Raw genomic sequence first — 27,501 nt, forward strand, 5'->3', positions numbered from 1 at the left:
TTGACTAGATCAAAGAATACAGTGTCAGAATATGTATAAAAGATTCTACATTATATGCTTGAAACCGTAAAACAATGATGGCCTACAATAAAAGAAGAAAGAACTGTTGGCAACACCTATCCACCAGAAATAAGGCAGGCAGAATTCTGGGATTATCAGCAAAGTTGAAAAAGCAAATAGAAATCCCCAACTTGCAAGATCCTGTAGTGGAGATAAGTAGAAAAATGAGAAGCAGCTGCAGTAGGGACTATACAATCATCTCTCATGATCTCCTCTCATTTATATGATGAAAGCCATTGAATTAAGTGTGGTTCTCTGCATTCCTTAAGCCTTTAGGTGTGGCATTAATCTATGCCATTCTACTTGGGATGCGGCACTGTTGCTGATTTACAATGTTGGCTGTAAAATAAGTTTCAAAGGCTTCCACTTGACTTCTCCTAACATAATCTTTCATTGCTGCACATGAAAGAGAACCAATGCAATAATCGACCATCTGTTAAGTAAATCCATGCCAATTATTCACACAGAAACTGGAGAAATAACTGCAAGATGGGTTTCCAGAATCTTTGGACATTTGAGATAGACCTGGGCCTGGTGTGCATTTACCACCTTGTATCCATATACTCCTATTCTAATGGGAGACATTGATTTCATTTTGGTTCACCTGGTATTACATTCAGCTTGGCTGCTCATAAACGTTTCTGTTTCATCTGCTGTCCTCAATATACATTACTCTTTTGGGGGAATAGCCACCAAATACACTCTGCAGAATTTCAGGGTCTTTGTTCAAAAAGATATGTGGATAAGTCTTTTATTCAATCAACTGACTCTGGATCTGAGATTTGGCTCAGGTGAGGAGACTGAGTTAGATATTATGATTTTTCCATTGTAGCAATAAATATTAGACATTGACTCACCCACTCTTGGTATTTTATGGCTATATAAGTGAAAACACACACACACACACACACACACACACACAAAACAACAGTTGGTTGTGCATCTCTCTCATCCCTAGGAACACCATAGTCTATCAGCCATCACTATAAATCCTTGCGAGTCAAGAATCTCTAATTGCAATGTCAGTTTACTGATCCTCGCAGTAATTCTGTTTGCCTTGTTTCTGATGGTTACATTCTGCTAACAGTTCTCTCTTCATTTCTTTTAATAAAGGCCATTATTATTTCCAAGTTTTAAACAGTCATGATAATGGCAAATAAAAATTATATAGAATCATATTCCCTGAATCAAAAATGTCCTGGTATCAACAAAATTTCACTTACCCAGGCTTATTGTCCACATTCTGTAATGTAGTATTTTCAAAGTTTATTCACAAGCGTGTCCTCATGGTTCTTCCTGGAATGTTAGCTAGATCTTATAAATTTTTGGATAATGCCATGTTTTTTCTTCTGGATTATGGCCACTAAAATCATTCTGAAATCTGAGCTAGTTATTGTTCTAGAGGCAATAAGTGTGGAAATGGAAGGGAACCAGTAGAAAGTTATTATCCTGCAAAGTAACTTTCTCAAGTAAAATACTGAATGTTCTCTAGATATTGGGAGGATGTTCTCTTCTGGAGGTTATCAGGGGTCAGCTCCTTTCAACCCAAAGGTTCAAGGGCATCTGGGAAATGAAAGTTCTCATATACATACAGAAAAATGTCTCAATGCATTGCTTCAGGACCTACTTCTATTTCCTTTACTTCAGCGTAGGAAACTTGTAGGGACTGTGGACTTGGTTTCAATTATAACTTTGTCATACTCATAATCATTTCTTGGTCCATTTAATTTACAATAGAGTCAGCTCTCTCACTGCATGAGATAAGTTATTTTAAATACTGCTTTAAAATATTTGTGGCATTCACTTCGTATACTAAATTCTTAGCCAACTGAATTGAGTCTGATATTTTCATACTTTGGCACTTCTCTGGCAATTAATAACAGTCAACTAAATCCACAAACATGAAAATCATCATTGCTTTCATATTTTTCAAGCACATGAGCTACTACTTAGGACAGTATAACCCCTTCCATCTCTAGCCGATACCAATCCATCATTTAATAATCTTGGTGCTACAATATGCCAGGCTAGGCAGTAATATTCTCCACATAGTCTCAATAAAGTTGCTGACATCTGGCCTGCAAGTGACCCATTGCCTGTTCCCATTCTAAGGGTCTCTTCTTAGGAGCATTTTAAGTACCAAGTGCATTATTCTTGGTTTCCCCAAACACATACTCTAAGGCAAAAGATTCAAATGCAAGTAATCTATTTGAGAGTTAAGTACAAGAATCACCAGAGAGGGGACGGAGAAATGAAAAAGGGAAATTAAGAGAAATTCAATGTATTTTAATGAGCATGTTAGCACTAGGAGAAACGGGCTATCTGTTTTGTTAGGGATCTCTGGCAGATAATACAGGACATGACTCAGAGTTAGCTCAAGGAGCAGAAATTATTATACCCCAGTTTCTATCCATCAGATGTTGCCAGGTAAAGAAACGGAGGAAATGAGCAAAGTTTAAAGTATTTCCAAAGGACTGATTTTCCTTATGGTCAATGACTCTATCTAATTGGAAAATAAATACTAGAAGATACAAATAGAAACCTGAGAATTCAAAGGACTGAGAGAGTTAAAAAAGACAAAAAATGGTGGTTAATGGATTTGAGTAGCTGAGATAGAAAGAAAAATGTCTGTGATTTCAGATGAGAAGCTGCAATTTAAATATTTTGCATATTAAAATTTGGACAATAAAAAATCCAAAGGTGTTCAGAGTGTTGGTTTTCTCCAGAGGAGCTGAAGGAGAGATAAGGAGAAGGGATCAAAAGATTAAGTAGGAAACGAAAACAAATTAGAATAAATTAAAATTGATTTAAATTGTGAAGAATAAGCAAATAAATATATTTATAAATTATATACTGAAGTGTATAAAACTTCTCTATGAATAAAATAATTATCGTCATGTTTTCAAAAATGAAAAACACAAAGCATACTCTTATAGTTATAAAAATGGTTTCCAACCATTCAAAAGCAACCATACTGAGCATCTTAATTTGTAATTTTAGTTTAATGATCACATAAAGTGATTATCTGAACTATATCAATAAAACTTATTCTTAAGTCTCCAGAATATTTACATTTAACTCTTAATATGTGCAAATGCAGTTCTGTATTTAATATGTAATACTGTTCAGCTCTTAATTCTTGGCCAGTGTGGCAGGACCCAGTTTAAAAGTAATAAAGGAGATATTTAATACTTAAAAGAATGTGAAAAGAAAAACCTCTAATATAAATAATTGTAAAAGGTATCTCAATTTACAACATATTTTGGGATAATTTTATTAAATAATAGTCTAAGTTAAGCTTACATTGTTACATTTTATATTTTATTTTCCTGTCAAAACTTAGAGTACTTAATACAACAGATGAGTAGATAAATTATTCATCATCACACCTGGTTTTGCATTGAGTAATGAAAAATTTACATCATTATTTAACAATTAAAACTTTCCCCATTTATCTCCAAATTTAAAGTGCACTTTCAGATATAAATTAAGTTGTACTATGTTTACTGTAGAATTTTGGTCATGTTTTATATCTAGTATATAATACTGACACTGATTTGTTACCTTTGCTGAATTTGAGTAAAGTATATCACAAAATTTTCACATTTCAAATATTTTTATTATACCTTTGTCCTTGCAATGGAGTGAATATTTTTGTCTCCCTGTCCCCCAAATTCATATGTTGAAATCCCAACTCTTAATATGATAGTATTAGAAGGTGGAGCTTTTGGAAAAAAAATAAGTCATGAGAGTGGAGCCCTCATGCATGGGATTAGTGTCCTTTTAAAAGAAACCCTACAGAGCTCTCTCGCCCGTTTTCTGGTATGTGAAGATACAACAAGAAGGAGGCAGTCTGCAACCTGGAAGGGGGTTGTCACCAAATATCAAGCAGGCTAGCACCCTGATCTTAGATTTCCAGTCACCAGAACTCTGAGAAATAAATTGCTGTTATGTATAAGCAACCCAGTTTATGGTACCTTGTTATAGCATCCCAAACTGAGTAGGACCATAATGAATTGCTTGAATGTACCACAATTCATATGTTAAAACACTAACCCCCAGTGGGATAGTAAAATGGGGGTTTGGGAGATAGTTAGGTCATGAGGGTGTAACTCATAATTAGATTAGTACCCTTCCAAGAGACATGCCATAGACCTTGCTTTCTCTCCCTCTGTCTCTCACCAGCATAGGAGAACATAATCAGAAAACAGGACCTCACCAAACTCAGAACCTGCTGGCGCCTTGATCTTGGACATCCCAACCTTCAGATTTATGAGAAGTAAATTTCTGTTGTTTAATTCATCCAGTTTACGGTATCTTGTTATAGCAGCCTCCACACAAACGTTTTCCAAATATCATTTCAAAATACATTAGCCAAAACAATTTTTCAAAGTGTGGTTACTCTTCCACTTAGTTGTTAAATCTAAATATATATTTAACATTCCAGAAAGTGCCCTTCACTAATTTTTTTCATTAGTGCTAAACTTGTTTTGTGTGGTAATATTAAAAGAGTTGCTGTCAGTAGTAATCAGTTTGAATGATATTAAGTGGTTCCTTGTGATACCTAGTTACTGAAGTCTTACTATAACAGATAAATGTTTTACTCACTTAGAAAAAGAAGTGCCACACAGGTAGTTACAGATTTAAACAGGTGTAAAGATTACTAGAATTATTTTTTCCTGTTCTTGGTTACTTTCTATTGAGTAGAATATTATTGCAGGTGACAGATATAAACCATTTGCCATGTCTTCTCCTTGTTAAATTTCATCATTCTAGCAGAATAAGTTGGTAAACAAGTGCTGAAACATAACCACAGATCTAATTTAGGGAGAGTGGTTAGCCAATCGTAAAGCTGTAATATAAAAACCACTAGGAGGAGAATGTAATATTGTGATTGTTAAGTTGAAGTAATTACAAACCATAGAAAAGTCCAAAAAATGCCCTAATATTTCTGTGAATTATTTTTTCGTATCCATAAATTTCACTAAAACTCTGGAAGCCTGTTTTCATTAGTCTATCACTGCCCCACATCTTTTTGATCCACATTTTAAACTCTTTTGAGACAATCCACCCTAAATCCACACATGCATAAGACCTTACATACTTTATATTGAATATACCAACATTTATTAAGATTCAGAAGAGATATAAAGATTAAGGAAGACACCTGACTTCTTTTTAAACATGTGCCTAATAAAGACCTTTTGCTTCACCACAGGGCAAACATCATTGGCCCTTCATTTATGTACACTTATACTTCTTCTTCTTCCTCTTTACTTTTCTGTTTTCCTATATTTCCTTCATTTTCCTAGAAAGAATTATAAAATTAATTTTCCCCTTTATTTTTTTTTGCACATTACTTTAGCCATTTTTCTTTATTGCCCAGATTGTAACATCTGTGCAAATCCTCAGGTCTTTTCTCATGTATTAGTGTTGTAGGCCTGCCATAGTAATTTACCATAAACCTGATGGCATATAATAGAAGCAATTCATTCTCTCACAGCTCTGGAGACCAGAAGTCTGAAATCAGTGTGTTAACAGGGTCACTCTGTCAGGAATATTTCTTCTTTGCCTCTCTAGCTTCTAGTGGCTTCAGGCACTCATTGACTTGTGGCTGGGTAATTCCAATCTCTGATTCTCTCATTGCATGGCCTTGTCCTCTTCTTGTGTCTTCTCCTTTTCTGCTTTTTTAGAAGCATAATTGTCATTGGAGTTAGGGTCCACCAGAGTAATCCAGGATGATCTCAATATTTTTAATTATAGCTACAAAGATCTTTTTTTCCAAATGAGGTCATATTCATAGGTTGTCTTTATTTTGGTGTGGGGGGGGGGCGCTATTCCACTCACTATACCACTTAAATGGTGTCAGGAAAGGGGAACTTGCTATTGGGTATACGAATTTCAGTCAATAAAAACAATAAAATGTTGTGTGGTCAGTTGCTCAGAAAGTGAATTAATCTTGTGGGTGACTTGAGAGATCAAGTGCATGGTTTGATCTTTTGACTTGGGGCTTTATACGTTGACATACAGAGCGACTTGCAGTTGTGTACTTGACCAGTGCCACAGCTTGCTTTTGCTGGAAATGGGAATACAGTGCTAGGCACAAGAGTAGCTGAGGAAACAAGATTTAGGACAAATGTGTAATCATGCTTGGGGGAGCAAGAAAAGTGTCCATGATTCTGGGCACTCACTTGTCTGGTAGTTGTGTAGATGGGTTCAGCTTGTGACAGTACATCAAGTTGTATGCTTAAGGTTTGCAAACTGCTTAGTATAAATATAAGTAAAATATTTAAAAGAAACAATTTTTTAGGCATTTAAATCAAGCTATTGTTTTAAAGTAACTATTGTGCTGTTGTTTAAGGCTTTTTTTTTTTTTTGAGATGGAGTTTTGCTCTTGTTGCCCAGGCTGGAGTGCAAAGGCGTGATCTCGGCTCACTGCAACCTCCACCTCACCGGTTCAAGGGATTCTCCTGCTTCAGCCTCCTGAGTAGCTGACATTACAGGCACGTGCCACAATGCCTGGCTAGTTTTGAATTTTTAGTAGAGACAGGGTTTCTCCATGTTGGTCAGGCTGGTCTCCAACTTCCAACCTCAGGTGATCCACCCACCTCGGCCTCCCAAAGAGATGAGTACAGGCGAGAGCCACCGCGCCTGGCTGTTTAAGGCTTTTTACATGTTTTTCCAGCGGGATTTCTTTGCAAGTTTCATGACAAACCATTTATATGTTTTAAAAACTGAGGTCGATCTAACTGTCCATAATGCAAAATCACTTACTATGCTTTTCCTTTAGAATCACTGTTTTTAAAAGTTAAGCTATAGATTCAGTAACAATGAGCATATCTAGCACATAGCTATGGTTTCTAATACTGTGGCTGTTTTTACACTGGGACAAGAAATACATAGGAAGAACATGGAGAATCTTTTAGTAGCAGAAAGTAAGGAGGTACATAAACACATACACACACACACACACACACACACACTGATAGGGGTATCTCAAAAGGAAGTAAGAGCCAACTGAAAGATCTGCCTACGTTACCAGCAGCGAATCCATACGGTCTGCAGCAACCTCAATTCTTGCCTTCTCATAAGAAAGAATTGGACTGAGGGGCATAAGACAGAAGGAGAGACCAAGGCAGAAGTGAAAGTTTATTAAAAACCTTTAAGACAGGAATGACAGGAAGTACAGTATGCATGGAAGAGGGCCAAGCAGCTACCTGAAAGATCAAGTGAGTGGTTTGACCTTTTGACTTTCGGCTTTATATGTTGGCGTACTTCTGTGGTCTTGCCATTTTCTCCCCTGATTCTTCCCGTGGGGTAGGCTGTCTGCATGTGCAGTGGCATGATAGCACTTGGGAATTGAGTATGTGCGTGTGTTTACTGGAGTTGTATGTCTGCTCATTTGAAGTGTTCTTCCCTTACTAGTCTAGCATTCCTGGAGGAAGGTCATATGCCAGTTAAACGCCTCCATTTTTTCCTCTTAGTGCGCATGCCTGAGCCCACTCACCACCCGCCCCGAGATCTTATCCTGAAGCTGCCGATCACCAGTATCACGTGTTTCTATCTATTAAGAGACAGCCTTTCCCTGGCACCAGCTGTGACCAATTATTATTTTAGTGACACAGTTAACGACTGCCTGCCCATCACCTTATGGACATCTGACAATTCCTGGTGTGTTGGTGTTGGAAAGCCCTCTCCTGCCCAGTTCATGCCTGACGAGCTACCTACAGTAACATCTACAGCTAAAACTGGAACAATTTGAGCAACAACATAAAGAAATTAGTATTATAGTTCAGAGTATAAAATATATATCAAGCCCCTACAAATAGTATATTACTAAATAAATGAGGAAAATTGATATCCTATGCAAAATAATTTTAAGTCATTTATGTAGATACTCTGCCCCCAGGGAAATGGAGCATAATTCCCTATCTCTTAAGTGTAAGCTGCCTAGAATGACGCCTTTAGTAAACTGACAGTGACAAACCTGTCACAGACTTCCTCAGCCAGGCAATAGAGGTTCACAGCAGGGGTAAGTCATGTTAGTATTGATATTGATATGCTATGAAAAGAATGACACTTAATCCTTGTGGTCTTCCTCCCCAAACCCTAAATCCTCAGTCTTATAATCATGGGGAAAATGTTAAACAAATTCATATTACAGATATTCTAAAAATACTGTTAGCATCATCCAAAACAAAGTACTGAAAAAATCCACTGTCTATTAGGAACCTAAAAAGACATAACAAGTAAGTACAATGTGGTATCATGGATGGATTTCTGGAACAGAACAATGAACATTGTGTAAAAACAAGGAAAATATGAATAAAGTATGAACTTCAGTAAATAGTAATGTATCATTACATTCATCAATAGGACAAATATACCATAATGTAATAAGATGTTAATTACACAAAACAAAACTGGCTGTGGGGTAATTGGAGCACGGTACTATATTTTTAATTTATCTGCAAATTTAAAACAATTCTAAAATAAAAAGTTTGCTTAAAAAATTTTAAAATCCAAGATAAATAGAGGAATAAATGAGGAATAATGTGTGATAAAACAACTGTAATGGTTGAATCTATGTAGGTACTATACACTCGTTCAATGTTAAATTCTGTTAACATCACTATTTATTTGAAAATTAGAATAAATAGGTGAAAGGAAAGAATTAAGTTCAGTAGAAGGATCAAACTCAATAATTTATGCCAAATGAGTCTCCTATGACCATGAAAATACTTACACATAGGAAAAAATGCTTTTACATTTTTCTGAGAGTTCTTTTTTTTAACATACCATGAGACCATGTATTCATTTATTAATATTTATTGAAGGTTTTTTGATAAGTTTATAAAAATTTAGATCTTTTGTTTTTGAGACAGGTTCTCACACTGTCACCCAGACTGGAGTGCAGTGGCGTGATCTCGGCTCACTGAAACCTCCCCAACCCTGGTTCAAGCAATCCTCCCACTTCAGGCTCCCCAGTACCTGGAACTACAGGCACACACCACCACGCCTGGCTAAGTTTTGTATTTTTTGGCAGAGATAGAGTTTCACCATGTTGTTCAGGCTGGCCTCAAACTCCTGACCTCAGATGATCCACCTGCCTCAGCCTCCCAAAGTGCTGGGATTACAGGCATGAGCCACCACACCTGGCCAAATTTAGTCCTTTTTAAAATTCTACAGTCATTGTTATTTCTTAGTTGACAAATGTTTTGAAGTGTCTATTCTTATATTAGACTTCACTTAGGAAACAGTAACAGAAATACTAAGCTAGGATTTCTGATGAGTTTTATCAACCTAGACTTAAAGCCATGGCTCTAAGTGCTTAGATGATATGCTTCTCTATGATTAAATTAAAGTCTTACCATTTGTTCCAAATGTTTTCTAAATCAAATGAATATATGCATGTGAATATGCAAGCAGGTGTGGGAAATTTAAATATTTTGAAGTCATATACAGAATTTAAATAGTTAAAATATGCAGTGACAGTGGAGAAATTTTTTTTACTTACTACTATAAAATCAAGTATAATTATTTTCTCTGGCATTTCTTTACAAATATGCAATATTATAGAATGTTAATAATCAAGTGGTATTTTTGCTTTAATTTCTCTTTCACAAAGTTTGGTTCTAAAACGTGAATATTTATGAGAGAGATAAGATGCAAAAAAGAAAGTTTATTATAGGTCTCTATAATCTTTGAGAAGTTCACATGACTGAGAAATATAAAATAATTTGATGTTCAATGACTGAATATACTGAGGTCCAAATAATTCCTTTAACTTGATTTGTTAGACAAAGAGTACATAATATTTTTTCAAAATCTAAGTGTGATGTGAAAAAAGATATTGCTATAACAAGGTTTTATATTTTTTTAAAAAGAAGGAAAACTGTAAAATCTTTTGATTTGAAAGAGTAAGTTTACATTTTGTAACATAAAATGTTCCTCAGCTTACGATGGGGTTATGTCCCAATAAACCCATCTTTAAATTGAAAATGCTGCCAAGTTGAAAATACATTTAATGCAAATAAAAACTACAATGAATTATCATCTCACACCAGTCAGAATGTCTATTATTAAAACGTCAAAAAATAACAAATGCTGGTTAGGTTGTGGACAAAAGGGAGCCCTTATACACTGCAGAAGGGAATGTAAATTAGTTCAGTCACTGTGAACAGCAGTTTGAAGATTTCTCAAAAAAATTTAAAACAGAAGTACCTTTTGACCCAGTAATCCCATTACTGAGTATATATCCAAACGAGTATATATGTATTTATATCATAAAGACACATGCATGCAAATTTGCAATGTACCACATTTCACAATAGCAAGGACATAAAATCAATCTAGATGCTCATCAATATTTGACTGGATAAAGAAAATATAGTACATATACACAGTGGAATACTGCACAGCCGTAAAAGGAATGAAACCCTTTCTTTTGCAGTAAAATGGATGCAACTGGAGGTTGTCATCCTAAGTGAAGTAATGCAGGAACAGAAAAACAAATACCACATGTTCTCCTTTATACGTGGGTCTAAATTCTGAGTACACATAGAAACAAAGAGGGGAACAATAGGCACTGCAACTTACCTGAGGGTGGAGGGTGAAAGGAGGATGAGGATTGAAAAACTATCTATTGAGTAGTATGCTTACTACTTGGGTGATGAAATCACTTGTACACCAAACAAGTGACATGCAATTTACCCATGTAACAAACCTGCACATGTACCACATGACAGTGAAATAAAAGTTGGAAAAAAAAGAAAGAAAGAAACATAAGAGAGGCCAATTAAAAGCTTTTGGGGGCCAAAAAGAAATAAAAACAGAAAAAAGCTTTCTTTGGCCAAAAAAAAAAAAAAAAGCAAAAGATAATGCATTTAATACTATACCTAACCTACTGAGCATTGTAACTTTACCCTAGCCTACCTTAAATGTACACAGAATATTTACATTAGCCTGTTTTGTAATAAAGTGTTGAATTACTACTTTTGCTTCTTTATTTCTATAAGCTAGTTAAAATGATGGAGAAAAAATTAAGTGAGAGAAAATTTAGTCTTATGTAGTATGATACATTTAAAAAACAAATATTGAATTAAAAGTCAGAAAGCTTGAAGTTACCTAGATTTTTCAAAATAAACTTTTGTTATCATGGAAAAGACACTTGACTCTCTGTGCTTCTATTTAGTTTTTTACATAGTTACAGAATTACATTAAACAAAATCTATAAACTTCTGCTCTAAAATTTATTCTATCAATAGACATGTTTATTGGAAAATATGCTAGATGCAATGATTTATAATCTCAAAGGATACCACTATTCTTCCATCACGAAAGTTAGCTCCAGCTAGTGAGTAGAGCCAAGATTGCAAATAGCATATAGGTCACTGCATCTGAATATTCAAATAGCCAAAGGCCAAACTGGCATTAAAGTACAAAATATTTATGGGTATAAAGTTATAATAAGAAAAAATTGTAGAAATATTTTTAAATAATTAAAAATATACATTAAGAATGTGTGTTAAGGAAGAGTCTACTCTGATTGGATTGGATCTTTTGGTAAAACTGTTGTCATTTTTGAAAAATCTGTTTATTTCACTCACATTTTATGGTTTACTCCTAATGTTTGAATAAAAAGAAATAACATGGCAGGTTAATCAAAGAGGACCAGTAGAAAGAGTCTGACTAAGGTTATGTTATTAGCTATTTTTACAAACATGCATGTATGCACACACATGTACACACACACACATATTTAACATCAAATAATTAGGCAAAATAAAAGATGTTAATGTATTTTAATTTCCACATTATGACTAAAAGTATAATTATTACGACTCTGCATTATAGGGTCTGTAATTTTTTTCTTTGAATTGTGTAAATAGACTGCATATCTAAGGAATTCATTGTTCTGCACCTATATGTTCCAAATACATATTTTTCAGCTTATGTTTCCAGACAGTTAATTTTTTAAAAGACATTTTTGAACTATATTATTGGATCATATCAAATATGTAAATTTGATTCATATTGAGAAAAAGAAAGCAGGGTTACTTACATAGAACATGTACTTCAGTGATGAATGGTAAGTACTAATACTGCCACATCAGTTGCAACTTCAAGTTTATAAGTACTACATATTATTCTCCTTTGAACATAATGGATGGAACAAGTTAGTTTGGTTGCCTTCGGGGGATCTAAGAATAAAGACAAGTAGCAGATGGCTTACTGTTGTCAGATCAGCTATGTGAGATTGGGACAAGGTGGACAACCCTAAGACTTCTGGTCCAGGAGGAAAGGAGAAGAGGGAAGCTTGTATCCAACACCCCAGGCTTTTAGAGCACTTCTATAGGGAAAGAGAGAACCTGGCTTATTGTAGCTAATATGGCTATGTGAGATCCAGAGAAGGCACAGAACACTGAGACATCACCATGTAGTAGAGCATACATGTCACAGAAAAGATTTTAGAGGCTTCCAGAATATCTAAGTAGGTATATTGCTATAGGTCTTTTTTTATTGAAATTAATTTGTAAAAACTGGAAAAATTGGCTGTTCCTTTCAATGCACAAATACTAATATAAAGCAACAAGAAACATGAATAATCATGGAAACATGACAAATGAACAAAATAAATCTCCACTAACTGACCTTCAAGAAATGAAGATCTGTGAATTGTCTGACAGGGAATTCAAAATGAAGGTCTTAAAGAAGCTTGGTAAATTATAAGAGAACACACTACACAACTAAATGGAATCAGGAAAATAATGCATGAACAAATGAGAATATCAATAAAAATATAGAAGCCATAAAAATAACCAAACAGAAATTATAGAGCTAGAGATACAACAACTGAAACAAAAAGAAATCAATACAGAGTACCAAAAGCAGACTTGATCAAGCAGAGAAAAGAATCAGTAACTCAGAGGAACAAAAAAAGAAAGAAAAATCAGGCAAAAAAATTAGAAACATACAAAACATCATTAAGGGACCAATGAATACCTTATGGAAGTCACAGAGGGAGAAGAGATAGAGAGAGGGTCAGATATATTATTTAAAGAAAACTCCCTAAACCTAAGGAGAAAAATTTATATTCAGATCATGAAGACCAAAAGATCTCTAAGTAGAGGAACTCAAAGAAATCTATTCTGAGACACATCACAATCACATCATCAAACAGTCAAGACAAACAGAGAATTTGAAAGCAGCAAGAGAAACGAGACTCATCATATGCAAGAGAGCTTCCATATCAGCACTTTTCTGCCCTGAAACAGAAACATTTCAGGGCAGAAAGAAGTGGGATGATAGATTCAAAGCGCTGAAAGAAAAAAAATCCGCCAACTAAGAATATGTATTTGGTAAAAGTGCCATTCAAACACGAAGAAATAAAAACTTTCCCATATAAACAAAAGCTGAGGCAGTTTATCACCACTAACCTTTCTTATAATAAATGCTAAAGGAAGTCCTCCAGTTTGAGACAAAAGGGCATTAAATAGAAACATGAAGGTATATGAAAGTATAACTCACTGGCAAAGCAAATATATAGGCAAATACAGAATACAGTAATGGGGGCATGTAAATACATTGTAATTTTTAATACATAAGTTAAAAGACAAAAATATTAAGAATAACTACAATTACATAAAATTTTAATGGATACACAATATACAAGATGTAAACTGTGACATCAGTGGCATAAAGTGTGTCTGCAGGAGAAGTAAAAGTGTAGCTTTACATATATGCAATTTATGATAAATTATTTCAACTTAAAATGACTATTATAAGAATAAGAACTTATATGAGATCTTTATAATAACCACAAAGAAAATATCTATAAGGGACTTGTATTAGTCTCTTTTCACACTGTTATAAAGATACTGCCCAAGACTGGATAATTTATAGAGGACAGAGGTTTAATTGACTCACAGTTCTGCATGGCTGGGAAAGCCTAAGAAAATTTACAATTATGGTGAAAGGTGAAGAAGCAGCGAGTACCTTTTTGACAAGGCAGTAGGAAAGAGAGAAGTGAAAGAGGAACTTACAAACACTTCTAAAACCTTCAGATCTCATGAGAACTCACTCACTACCATGAGAACATCATGATCGAATCACTTCCCTCCCTCTACATGTGGCATTACAGGTCCCTTCCTTGATGTGTGGGGATTACAATTCGAGATGAGATTTGGGAGAGGAAACAGAGCCAAACCATATCAGGACTCAACTTAAATTTAAGAACATACAAATGTTGAACATAAAAAGATGAAAAAAGGTATTCCATGCAAACAGTAGAAAAAAAAAGGAGTCAAGGTTACAATTATATCAAACGAAATAGACTTAAATCAAAAATTATCTCAAAAGACCAAAAGACAAAGAAGTTAATCTATAATAATAAAAGATCCAAGTCATCAGGGAATTACAACAATCCAAAACATATGCACTCAACATCAGGGTGTATGTAGAAATTAAACAATGCACATCTGAACAACCAATGGGTGAAAAAAGAAAAGAGAAATTCTAAAATACTTCGTAAAAAATGATAATGAAAACAAAACACACCAAAGCTTAAGGAATGAAGCAAAAGCAGTACTAAGAGGGAATTTTATATCAATAAATGGCCTACATTAACAAGGAAGAAAGAGCATCAATAAACAACTTTCGTATATACCTAGAGAAACCAGGAAAAGAACAAACTAAGCCCAAAATCAGAAGAAGAAGAAGGATTAAAGCAGAAATAAACAAAATGGAGAATAGAAAATCCAACAAAACTAGGTATTGGGGTTTTATACGGCAACAAAACTTTCTTAAAATAAGAAAGAAGACAGAAAACTCAACAAACAAAATCAGAAATTAAAAGGAGATATTATAACTGATGTTGCATACATAAAAACTACTGTGAACATATGAGCAACAGTACATGAAAACAATGGATAATCTAGGTGGAATAGATAAATTTCTGAAAACATACACCTGCTATGAATGAATTATGAAGAAACAGAAAACCTGAACAGACCTACAACACGTAAGGAGATTGAATAAGTAAACAATAATGTCCCAATTAAGAAAAGCCCAGGGCCAATTTGCTCCACAGGTGAATTCTACCAAATATTTGAAATGAATTATGCCATTCCTTCTCTTCTCAAGAACTGAAGAGAAGCTTCTCTTCTCAAGAACTGAAGAGAAGCTTCTCTTCTTAAGAATTGAAGAGAAGGACACATTTACAAACTTATTTTATGATGTCAGCATTACAAACTTATTTTATGATGGCGACATTGCCCAGCAAAGCTAGGCAAAAGTACTGCAAGAAGAATAAACTTCAAGCTAGAAATATACTTGATAAAACATAGTTCCAAAATTATTAACAGAATAATAGCAAACTGAATAGCTGTTGAACTCAACAGAACATTGAAAACATCATACAGTATGTTCAAGTGAGATTTATCTTTGAGTGGCAAGGATATTTCAATATATGCAAATATGATACACCACATTACCAAAAACAAAGTATACTAATCAGATGAGCATAATTATCTTAATAGATTCAGAAAAAGCATTTGATAAAATTCAATACTCTTTTATGATAAAAATATTCAATAAACTTGGTAAAGAAGAAATTTAACTCAACATAATAAAGGCCACAGTAGTAGACTTGGACGTAAGTTCTTCACACATGAAAAACAAAAGATGTGGGGAAATGCAAGAAAGAAGCAAGGGAGTATTTCAAATGAAAACTCAGGGGAAGCTACAATGTTTTATCTATGTACAAGTCTTCATATGAACTTTAAAGGGCGAAAGAATAAGTACATAGAATATACATCTGATAAGGACAAAGGATTGTGGAAACTTTGGGATTCTTCTGACATTTATTTGGTAACTACTTTGCCTTATATACATTCCAAGACCATTTTGTAAAGTTAAACAAGGAATAATTAATATATTGGATTCATAATTTATAATCACATTTAGTTTATATAATGGTTAACTATATGTCTCTACTTTGCGGGTCCACAGTGCCTAGATATATGGTCAAACATTATTCTGGATGTTTCGGTGAGGGTATTTTTTTTACGAGATTAACACTTAAATCAAGGGACTTTTTGAGAAAAGCGGATTACTTTCCCTAATATGAGTCGGTTTTTTTAATCTTGTTTTTTTATTTTATTTTATTATTATTATACTTTAAGTTTTAGGGTACATGTGCACAATGTGCAGGTTTGTTACATATGTATACATGTGCCATGTTGGTGTGCTGCACCCATTAACTCGTCATTTAGCATTAGGTATATCTCCTAATGCTATCCCTCCCCCCTCCCTCCACCCCACAACAGGCCCCAGTGTGTCATGTTCCCCTTCCTGTGTCCATGTGTTCTCATTGTTCAATTCCCACCTATGAGTGAGAACATGTGGTGTTTGGTTTTTTGTCCTTGTGATAGTTTGCTGAGAATGATGAGTCGGCTTTATCCAATCAGCAGAAGGGCTGAATAGACCAAAGGACCGACCTCCTGTGGATAAGAATTCTGCCAGCAGATGGCTTTCAGACTTGAACTGCAACCTTGTCTCTTCCCTAAATTATCACACCTCAGACTTCAGACTGTATTGTCTCTTTCCTGGAATCCAGCCTGAAGGCTCTGGGACTTGAACTGTAGATTTTGGACTTGTCAGACTTCATAATTCTGTAAGCCAATGCCTTAAAATAAATTTCTTTATACTAATATCCAGATCCTATTAATTTTATTTCTCTGGTGGATCCTAATACAATTTATATTTAAATGCCATCTATTATTTATACACCACAGTTTTTTCTAAATATTAGTAATTGTTTTGATTGATACATCTAGTAATTTCAGTAAAAAGTAAAATCACAATTCTTGTTACTGCTATTAAAAAACTCCAAGCCTTTATTTAAGATGGATTTTTATATCACTTTTAAAGCTTCAATGTACTATTTGCAATTTATTCCTAATATATTACAATATGGGCAGATAAAGAGGCAATGAAAATTTGGAGTCTTTGACTAAGGTCATAAAGTTAGATTTTGATATTTAAAATTGTACTCTATAATCCCTGACTTCAAGGTCACTGCTCTGTCTACATTACCATATTTTCTCTCAGATTAACTCCAAATGAGAAGTTGTATGTAAATTATTCTTTGTGTGGAAAAAAAATGTGCTATTTAAACTTCATGGTTAAAAATGTTGCTATTTAACTATTATTAGAGAATTGCCTGAAGTTACTAGTTTTCTTCATACAATATTTTTTTAAATTAAGTATACCTTTCAAAAACGTTTCTCAATCTCTTTAATACTATAGTATTTAGTGTATTAATGAGCACTTTAATTGTGCAATTTTAATTATTTCACCTCTGTTAGTGGCCTTATTACTGATACTCATATTAATGGATTTCTTACTTGTGATGATCTACTTACGGATCATTTAAACTTAAGAATATATATTTTTAATGTGTCATTAATGCAGAGTTTCTGAGGATTTTGTCTTTAATTATTTAACTGTAGTAGTTAAGCTTTAAATTGGTTTTCAAAGACTTTCTACAGGAGTGACTACATAAGAATTATTTTTTGATGATGTTGCCTACATTTCTTTGGAACCAGTAAAGTGCTAGTTAATCTAGATAGTTTTAGATGCCAATTCTATTCTTCAAGCTGTCAACTTGGATTTACACTAGTATGTTACAGCCAGTTATTAATACTAAGAGAACTAAATTAGAGTTGTGTGACTCAGCTTAAACTTCTATTTTTTTCTATGATGAATCCATGTACTTTAATACCAATTCTTCTGGTGTTAAACTCAGTTAAACTTACTATTATTATGACCCATGTTAACCTAGATTTTTGTTAACAGATTGAAGCTAGTGCATTTAATTTCAAGTTTATTTAGTCATGATACCATCTAGACGTGGAATTTACTAGATATTACTTGCGACAATCCACCCAAACTCTATGGTGCTCAGACTCATGGAACAGGGGCTCAAAGTAAATAGATGTTATTTCTGATTAAATTTATCTTGCTAATGAAATGTTTTAGAAGACACTTTTGTAATTCTGTGTGACATTTACAATAGTGAGTACCCTATTTATCAAATTTTGTCAGTAGGAATGTAAAGAAAATTGCATTATTTGTCAGCTTATGTTGAAAGGAGTGAAGACACTGAATTCAAGCAAATCTAAAGATAAATGCTAAGGACATTTTAATGGTATGTGTTGCTAATTACTCTTACTTCATTTCCTTTGCCTAAAGGCTCCTCTGGTCAGGTTCCCTTATTTCTTTTACTTGCATGTTAATATATCCCAACCTAAATCTGATTGACTTAAAAAGGTAAGAAAGCTGAAGCATGCCTTGATTAGGTGTTCCTGATTCTGACTACAACTATTTGCAACACCTAATTTGCAACAACTATTCCATTACTCAATGGTGATCACTAAATTCTTGAGTCATTCATTTGAGTTTTTTCTCCCTAGCAATAAGAGCTTCAACACATTCTTAGCATGCTATCCATAGTCCTTTCCAATATGCTGAGGCAATGTTTGCCTAGACCATTTGGCTTGGCCATTAAAAAAAATTACTTTTTTGAGTGATGTAATATAGCAGCACATATATGTGTGACTTGTGATTTTAATAGTTATTAACTTTTAGATATAAACCCTGTAACATGTATGTATGATAAAGAAACAAAATAGCTACATGACAACATAAAAGTTATAAAATTCCAATGGAAAAGGCAGAAACCATCATGTCATTTTAGAATCCCTTCAGTCCCTCAATCCCACAAATAACCATGTTTTTACTGTATTCATATAAAAATAACTAGCAATTATTTAACACTCTGTGATAAACATTTTCCCATGCAATTTATGTGTTTTATTTAAACTTTGACAAATCACTATTGAGTAAGGGACACATTTTTATTACTTATTCTTCAGTAACAAGTTCAGCGATGAATCTGTAGATAGCAGATCAGCCTTAGTTCCATTAAAGGGCTTAGCTTCTCAATGATGCTATGAAGCATCTATATTCTTTCCATTACTCTCCTGCATGTTAGGGAAAACAAACAGGAAGTCTTTCCAGCTTTCTAACCTTACCTTCATTTTCATTTTGCTTTTCTCTATTCAGGCAAGTCATTCCCTTCACCTCATCTTTTCTTTTAATGACTTCTACATTAATGTACAAGAATCTTTCATTTTTATCTTATTATAGACTGATGAGGGCAATGCCCAATGAATGAACACTTCATCATCCTGAAATCTGAGTAGGTAATATTACAGCATTATGTATTCATTTTGTAAAATAATTATTTGCTTGTTAAACCCTTTCCTAGGTAGTAGAATAACATCAACAGATTTTTAAAGATATTGACTCTCCAATAGATTATATTCCAGCAAGAATGACACAAAAATAAATAGAAATATAACACAGAAAGTATGCAGTATAGTGGAAGATTTTGAGTGTTCTTGTTAAAATGTTCAAACAGGTTAAAGGAGTTCAGGAGTGTAGGTTTACCATTTTAACTAGAGTGGTCAGGATAGGCTATAAGGTAAAGGTAATATTTGAACAAAAACTTAATATAAAGATGTTGTGAATCCGAAGGACGAGTTTCTAGGCAAAAGTTAATAGCCAGAACAAAAGATCTAAGGTGGAAGAATACCAGATGTGTTACAATAACAACAAAATCTGGAGCAAAGTGGGCCAGGGCTATGGAGCTAGAACATAGAATGTCAAATAGTACATGTTTGAATAACTGAGTTACTAATAATTATGCAGAGAATCAGGTATAAACAGTGATTCCCCAAAGCAAACTATAATGAATAATCACCCACTTATATACCATAATGAGAATTTTACAATTTACATTGAGGAAAGAAGAGTAATTGCAGAGTTTTGAGCAGATGGATTATATGGTCTAATGCAAGCCTTTAAAATGTCTATTAATAGAAGTAGACTTCCTGTGAATATTCCTTGAATGAATGCCGGAGTGCTCTCACAATCCTATTGATAATAAACAAGGCAGGGTGTGCACAAAATATGAATTCAGGAGACCAGATAGGAGTCCAGGAATACAACATAATTCCAGTAAGAAATATAGCTTAGACAATGGTTATAGCAGCAAAGGCAGTGAAATACGCTCAATTTCTGGATGTATTTTGAGAGCATACTCTGACTCTGAAGGATTTCCTGTTTCTACTGGATAAAACACAACAGAAGATCAGAATAAAGATTTATACAAATTTTAGATCTGAGAAGAGTTGCTATTATTATAAATGGAATGGGATAAATTATAGATGTATAGACGTAGATCCATTTCATAGGTCCAGAAGTTTCATTTGAAAACTTGATTAGATAGCCAAGTTGGAAATGTTGAGTAGACATTAGAATATTTCACTCAGTTGTTAAATATAAATACAGAAATTTTAAAAATAATAATTCGGAGTTGGTATTAAGATATTTTATAAAAGTCATGAGACTAAATTCTACTATTAAGGATTGAGTATAGAAAGAGAAGAGAAGAGGATCAAGTACTGAAAGCCCTCCCACATTTTTATTAATTCAATAATTATTTGTTATACCAGGAAAACCAGAAGAAGAATAGGAAAAAATCAGCTGAGGTACCACAAAGATGGGCAGAAAATTTACAGACTGTGTTGTCTAGAAAGAAATGAAAAAAAAAAAATCCATTTTATATGAGAACACTGTAGTATTACCTTAGTAGGCAAAATATTTTTCCTTATGCTCTAAATTCTGTTTAACCACTTTTGGGCTGTATGTATGTGTGCGTGTATATGCATATATATGCATATATGTATTAATTTGATTTAACTTTTTTAAAAATTATAGAAACAAATTTGCCTAGTATCAATGCTTCAATTACCTCTTCTCATAACTGTTTTTTTCATATTGAGAAATATAGACAGACATACAAATAGAAAGGATGTGAATGACTATTAGGAACAACCATAAGTGTCTACAATATTGTTAGACACATTATACACGTGAGAAAATGAGAGTTAAATGCTTAGTCAGCTTCCCAGAATCTTACTGGTATAAATAGTGAATTTGAATTCAAATCAAGCAGTCTGATTTCAAAGTCCAAACATTTTTTCCCAATCAAACCATTTTCCCAAATATCTTCTATTGAAATAAATAACTTCTCTCTCTTCATACAGATTCTTACCTTAATTCAGGAATTCCATATTTCTCAGGTATATTTTGTAAATTAATACTAGATTTGTCTTCAGTCCTCCATAATGTCATCTTTCCAATTTCTTCATCTAAATTACTTGCAAGGATATCTTTCCATAATATGTTTACAGACCTACACTGCTTCTATTTAAATTTCTCTTTTTGTGCAGAATAAAGTACAAATATATTTAGAGGGTATATATGCCACTTTGGCTGCACCTAAATCTTCATGTCATGTTTGTAATCCATTAACCAATTTTTACTTTATGCCTCACTAAACCATTTGTAGTTCCTCATACATATATAATGCTGGCATTTATGTCTATGTTTTCCATTCCCTCACCTGGTATGTACTTTTTCTGAAATAACTAAAATATATTCCTCAAGAATAAACATTGCTAAATTTCATCTGAAGTCCCTTCTTGATGCCAAGACGGCCTCAATCCAGTTACTTCTTATGTGCATATGTATTTCATATGGTTGTGTATTATTTTTATTGTTGTTTTAAGTCTGTTTTTTTAAAAATGGATTACAAATTTCTAAAGGCCTTAACTTCTCTATTTCTATAGCACAGTACATATTATTTATTAACTGAAAAATTAGTTGAAAGGCTAGAAACCATCAGGTGCAAACCATAAAGCAGCGTGATTTCTCTATTCAATCCCAACTTCCATATTTTCTATTGTCAAAGGACAACGCATCTATACAAAAAAACTAAAAACAAACAAATAAGAAAAAACACGCAGAGATCAGCTCAGGGACAGGAAGTGGAAACAAAGAAACAAGTATGCATAAAGAACAATACTGAACTATAAAGTGTAAAGCAGAACTAATTTAAAAAGGAAATAAAAGCTAAAATTCCTGTGCTGTAGAAGTATGAGAGCAGTCTGGTACACCCAAACAGAGCTAAGAAGTTTATTCTAAGTGTCTGGCAATAAGAGTTCACTTATCTATCTAGCAGACCTTTTGTCACTGCCAGTAACGAATATTAAATCAGTAAAGCTGTGAAAACTGTAATTTAGTTCATTGCTCCATTTTCCAGAACCACATATAAATAACATTTCTATTTATTTCCATTTAAAATACAATAAAGTAAATTGAGACAGATTATTTTTGAAATTATACAAACTACATAACTTGTAAATATAAAATTAAAAATTATAGAAAAATATAACTCACCAAAGCCTAATTACTGACATTAAGTTTATTTGGGTATGACTTTTCATACTGGGATTCTAGGCAGCCACATAGATTATGCATATTTTTACTCATATTAATGAAGAATCTGAAATTCCTCCTATAAAGCTCCCATTTTATACATTAAAATTACAGGAAAATATTTGAGATGCTTACATACAAACAGACTTTGTGCAGCTTTCTATATGTACTTTTTTATTTTTAATTTTAATTTTTAATTTTTGTGGGAGCATGGTAGGTTTATATATTTACCGATTATATGAGATATTTTAATCCAGGTATATATGTTTAACAATCATATCATGTAAAATAGGGTATCCAACACCCCAAACACTTATTCTTTGTGTTACATATAATCCAATTACACTCTATTAGTTATTTTAAAATATATAATTAAATTTTTTTAACTATAGTCACCTGTTGTGCTAGCAAATACTAGGTCTTATTTATTCTATCTAAATATTTTTGTACCCATTTATCACTTCCACTTTCTCTCACCCCCCTGCATCATTCATAGCCTCTAGTAACCATCCTTCTTCTCTGTTTCTCCATGGGCTCAATTATTTTAATTTTTAGTTTCCAAAAATAAGTAAGAACTTGTGAAGTTTGTCTTTCTGTGCCTGGCTTATTTCACTTAACATAATGACTTCCAGTTCCCTCCATGTTGTTACAAATGACAGAATCTCATTCTTTTTTAAAATTAAAAGATTTTTTAAAAGATGAATAGTTTACACACCAGTTACTGTGTTAAAATATTCTGTGTTTTTCTGTATACTTACTACAACCAGTGAATTTTGTACCTTCAAATGATTTCTTATTGTTCATTATCATCCTTTGCTTTCTTATGGAAGTACTCCCTTTAGCATTTCTTGTAGGACAGGCCTGGTGAGGAAATCCCTCAGCTTTTGTTTGTCTGGGAAAGTCTTTATTTCTCCCTCATATTTGAAGGATACTATTGCTGGATATACTATTTTAAGGTAAAGGTTTTTTTTTTTCTACAACAATTTAAATATATCATGCTACTCTTTCTTAGCCTATGAGGTCTGCAGTCAGACATATTGGAGCTCCTTTGTATGTTATTTGTTTTGTTTATCTTGCTGCTTTTAGGACTGTTACTTTGACCTTTGGGAGGTAGTCTTGAGGTAGTCTTATTTGGGTTATATCTGCTGGGTGTTCTATAACCTTCTCGTATTTGGATCTGTAAGTTTGGGAAGTTCTCTTTTATTATTCTTTTGAATAAACTTTTTGTCTGTCTCTTTCTCTACCTCCTCTTTAAGGCCAAAAACTTAGATTTGCTCTTTTGAGGCTATTTTCTAGATCCTGTAAGTGTGTTTCATTGTTTTTCATTCATTTTTTTCTTTTTTCTCCTTCTACTGTCTATTTTCTTTTCTTTTTTTTTTTTTGAGATTGAGTCTCACTCTGTCGCCCAGGCTAGAGTGCAGTGGCGTTGTTTTGGCTCACTGCAACCTCTGTTTCCTGGGTTTAAGCGATTCTCCTGCCTCAGCCCCCTGAGTAGCTGGGATTACAGGCATGCACCACCACGCCTGGCTAATATTTGTATTTTTAGTAGAGATGGAGTTTCACCATGTTGGTCAGGCTGGTCTCGAACTCCTGACCTCATGATCCGCCCACCTCGGACTCCCAAAGTACTGGGATTACAGGCGTGAGCTAATCTGTCTTCAAGCTCACCAAGTCTTTCTTCTGCTTGATCTATGAAGCTATTTTAAGACTCTGATGCATTTTTCACCTCCAGAACTTCTGCTTGATTCTTTTAAATTATTTTAGTCTCTTTGTTAAATTTTACCAATAGAATTCTGAGTTCCTTCTCTGTGTTATTTTGAATTTCTTTGAGTTTCTTCAACACAAATATTTTGAATACTGTGTCTGAAAGGTCACATATCTCTATTTCTCTAGGATTGGTCCCTGGTGCCTTATTGAATTCATTTGGTAAGGTCACGTTTTCCTCAATGGTCTTGATGCTTCTGGATGTTCTTCAGTGTCTAGGCATTGAAGAGGTAGGTATTTATTGTAGTCTTTGCAGTCTGAGCTTGTCTGTAATTGTCTTTCTTGAGAGGGTTTTCTAAGTATTCAATAGGACTTGGGTGTTTTGATCTAAGCTGTATCTGCATTAGGGGCACTCCAAGCCCAGTAATGCTGTGGTTTTCGCAGCATCATGGAGATACTGCCTTGATGGTCTTGAATAAGATCCATTAGAATTTCCTGGATTACTAGGCAGAGATTCTTATTCTTTTCCCTTTCTTTCTCCAAAACAGAGTGTCTCTCTCGCTCTCTGGTCTGAGCTGCCTGAACCTGGGGTTAGGCTGGGGTGGCACAAGCACCCCTGTGGCCACCACGACTGGAACTGTGCTAGGTCAGACCTAAAGCCAGCAAAGGACTGTGTCTCACCCAATGCCTGCTGTAACCACTACCTGGGTATGGCCTGTATGTATGTACTCAAGTCCCTGGAGCTTTCCAGCAGCGCATGGTGAAGCCAGCCAGTCTTGTGTCCTTCCCTTCAGGGAGGTGAGTTCCCCTAGGCCCTGGGAGGGTCCAGAGATGTCCTCTTGGAACAAGGGACTAGAGTCCAAAACCTCAGAAGTCTATCTGGTGGTCTATTGTATTGCGGCTGAGCTGGCATTCAAACTTCGAGAAGTAGTTTTTCCTCTCTTTCCTCCCCTTTCCAGACAAAAGAGGCTCCCATTGTGGCCACCACCACAGGCCTATGAAGGAATACTGACAGGCTACCATTGATGTTTCCTTAAGGTTCAAGGGCTTCTCAGTCAGCTGTGGTGAATGCTGCTTGGCCTGGGACATACCCTTTAGGGCATTGGGCTCCGCCTCTGGCTCAGGGTAGGTCTCAAAATGCTGTCCAAGATCCTAGGCCTGGAATTGGGGATCCTAAGAATCCACTTGGTGCTCTGCTCCCCGTGGTTGAGCTGGTACTAAAAGTGCAAAACAAAGTTCCCTTTGTTTTTCCCTCTGCTTTTCTCAAGTAGGAGGAGTCTCTCCCCTAGCCACCAGAACATGGAATATGTATGGTGAGTCTCACCTGAAGTCAGCAGATCTCAGAGTCTCACCCGAGGCCCATGGTATATTTCCTGGGTATCACTGCTTGTTATTCAGGTCCCAAGGGCTTTTTAGTCAGCAGATGATGTGCCCTGCCAGGACTGGATCCTTCCCTTCAAGGCAGAAGAGTTCCCTTCTGGCCCAGCGTGTGTCTAAAAGTTTCATCTGGGAGATAAGACCTGGATATGGGGCCTCACAACTCTGACTAGTGCCTTATCCTACTGTGTGTGATCTGGAATCCAACATGCAAAGCAAAGTCTTCTTTAGTCTCCTTTTTTCTCTCCTCAAGCACAAGGAAGGAATCTCTTTTGGAACCGCAAGCTGTACAGCCTAGAGCTGGGATAAGTGTGGCACAAGTACTCCCTTAGCCTCCACAATTGGAGTCTCAGTAGGTTCTGTGTCACCTCAGTTCACTAGCTCTGAGCCGAGTTCAGCACTAGGACTTGCCTAGGATTCGCCTAGGAATTGCAGACTAGTTGCCCCAAGACCCACCACATGTACATCCATTTTACTGAGGGACCCACAGCACTTTTGCCAATGGTGGCGAGGCTTGCCAGAACTCAAGTTTCGACCACTGGGATGGGTAGTTTTCTTGTGGCTAGGGCTTGTTTAAATTCTCCCTCCATGGGCAGGCACTAGCCAAGTTCAGACTGGTTTTGCCTTCTATTGGGACAGGGCAACTCCTGAGTTCAATGCAATGTCTTGCAATTGCTGTACTCTTTCTTCCCCAAGGGCACGGATCTCTGTACCATGTGGACACTGCTAGGGAATGGGGCAAGAGTGGCCCTGGGAATTCAAAACTGTCTCCTACCCTCTTCAGTGCCTGTTTCTGCAGAATGAAGTTAAAACCAGGTACTGTGAGTGCTCATCTGATTTTTGGTTCTGATGACTGTGCTTTTTTTGAGTAAATAGTTGTTAAACTGGTGTCCCTGCAGAAAGGACTGTTGTTGGGGCCTTGTATTTGGCCACCTTGCTCTGCCCCTCCTGTCTGTGTATGATTGCTCCTCTTTCAATTTTCATGAAATCATCTTCCTCCCAATTGATTTTCTGACCTCTTTTTCTCTATTCTTCCCCTAATTTGTTGAGTTTTTCAGGGACACCACACATGAATTATTGCATAGAACTAATTTAAATAAACTTGTCAGACAGTTGTCAAGCTTTTCCTTCAATGATGCAATGTTATTTGCTATTTTGTGCCTCCACAAAATAGTTTTTATATTATATTGCAATAAACTCTTTAATTATCTGCTTTTCAACTAGTCTATATACTCCATTTAAAAAAACTAATTTATTTTAAAATATTTCATATTTTACATTGTACCATAAGACATTAAAATAATAAAATTATTAAACATATATGAATTAATTATCTGTGTACTACATATATTTTCCTAAAAACTTTGCTTTTTACTCTATTATGGTATGTATTTGATAAGTTGCTGTTTGAATTTAATTTCAATTATATCTGGTCACGTGTAATTCAATAAATTATTAATAAACATCCATTACATGCAAAGCACAGTATTAGATTCCAATATACAAATGACATTAGAGTATATATATCTATATCTATACATATATGGAAAATCATCATGCCCAACAATGGTAATGGCAAAATCTCAAATTTTGCCACTATAACACTTTTGTATTCTAATCATTAGCCAAAACCTAGCCAAAACAAGCTGACCTGTTCTGGGTATACCAACACTTAGTAATTAAATTGTTTAACTAAGTTGTATGAACAAGTAAAGTATGGGAGGTAGAGTCAGGCAATGTTTTAAGTTGATTTTTTAGGAATTCATAACATAGCTCAATAATATCACATACCTGCAGATGGTAGAGGGCTTGAAATTACCAGTAAAATTTCTTGAATACTGGCCCATTGTTGCACAGCATTTGCAACAAAAGGCACAGACTTGTGGGACTGTGGATGGTCTGGAAAGCCAGAAACATACCACACATTAAGTTCAATGGTCACAATTGTGT

The 27,501-nt window shown here is 34.7% G+C and overlaps 2 long non-coding RNA genes across 2 annotated transcripts in view; one reads left to right on the forward strand and one right to left on the reverse strand.

Annotated features, from left to right (window-relative positions):
- Positions 1–18,237, forward strand: part of LOC129532889 (uncharacterized) — a 276,178-nt gene extending 257,941 nt beyond the window's left edge. The window contains exon 3 of the long non-coding RNA XR_010133465.1: positions 18,172–18,237. This is a non-coding gene — a long non-coding RNA (uncharacterized lncRNA). The remainder of the gene's footprint in view (positions 1–18,171) is intronic.
- LOC129532888 (uncharacterized) overlaps positions 1–27,501 on the reverse strand; it is a 305,741-nt gene that overhangs the window by 223,901 nt on the left and 54,339 nt on the right. The gene's annotated exons all lie outside the window — the stretch shown is intronic.

This window comes from Gorilla gorilla, chromosome 3 (assembly GCF_029281585.2).
Source record: "Gorilla gorilla gorilla isolate KB3781 chromosome 3, NHGRI_mGorGor1-v2.1_pri, whole genome shotgun sequence".
Taxonomy (NCBI): domain Eukaryota; kingdom Metazoa; phylum Chordata; class Mammalia; order Primates; family Hominidae; genus Gorilla; species Gorilla gorilla.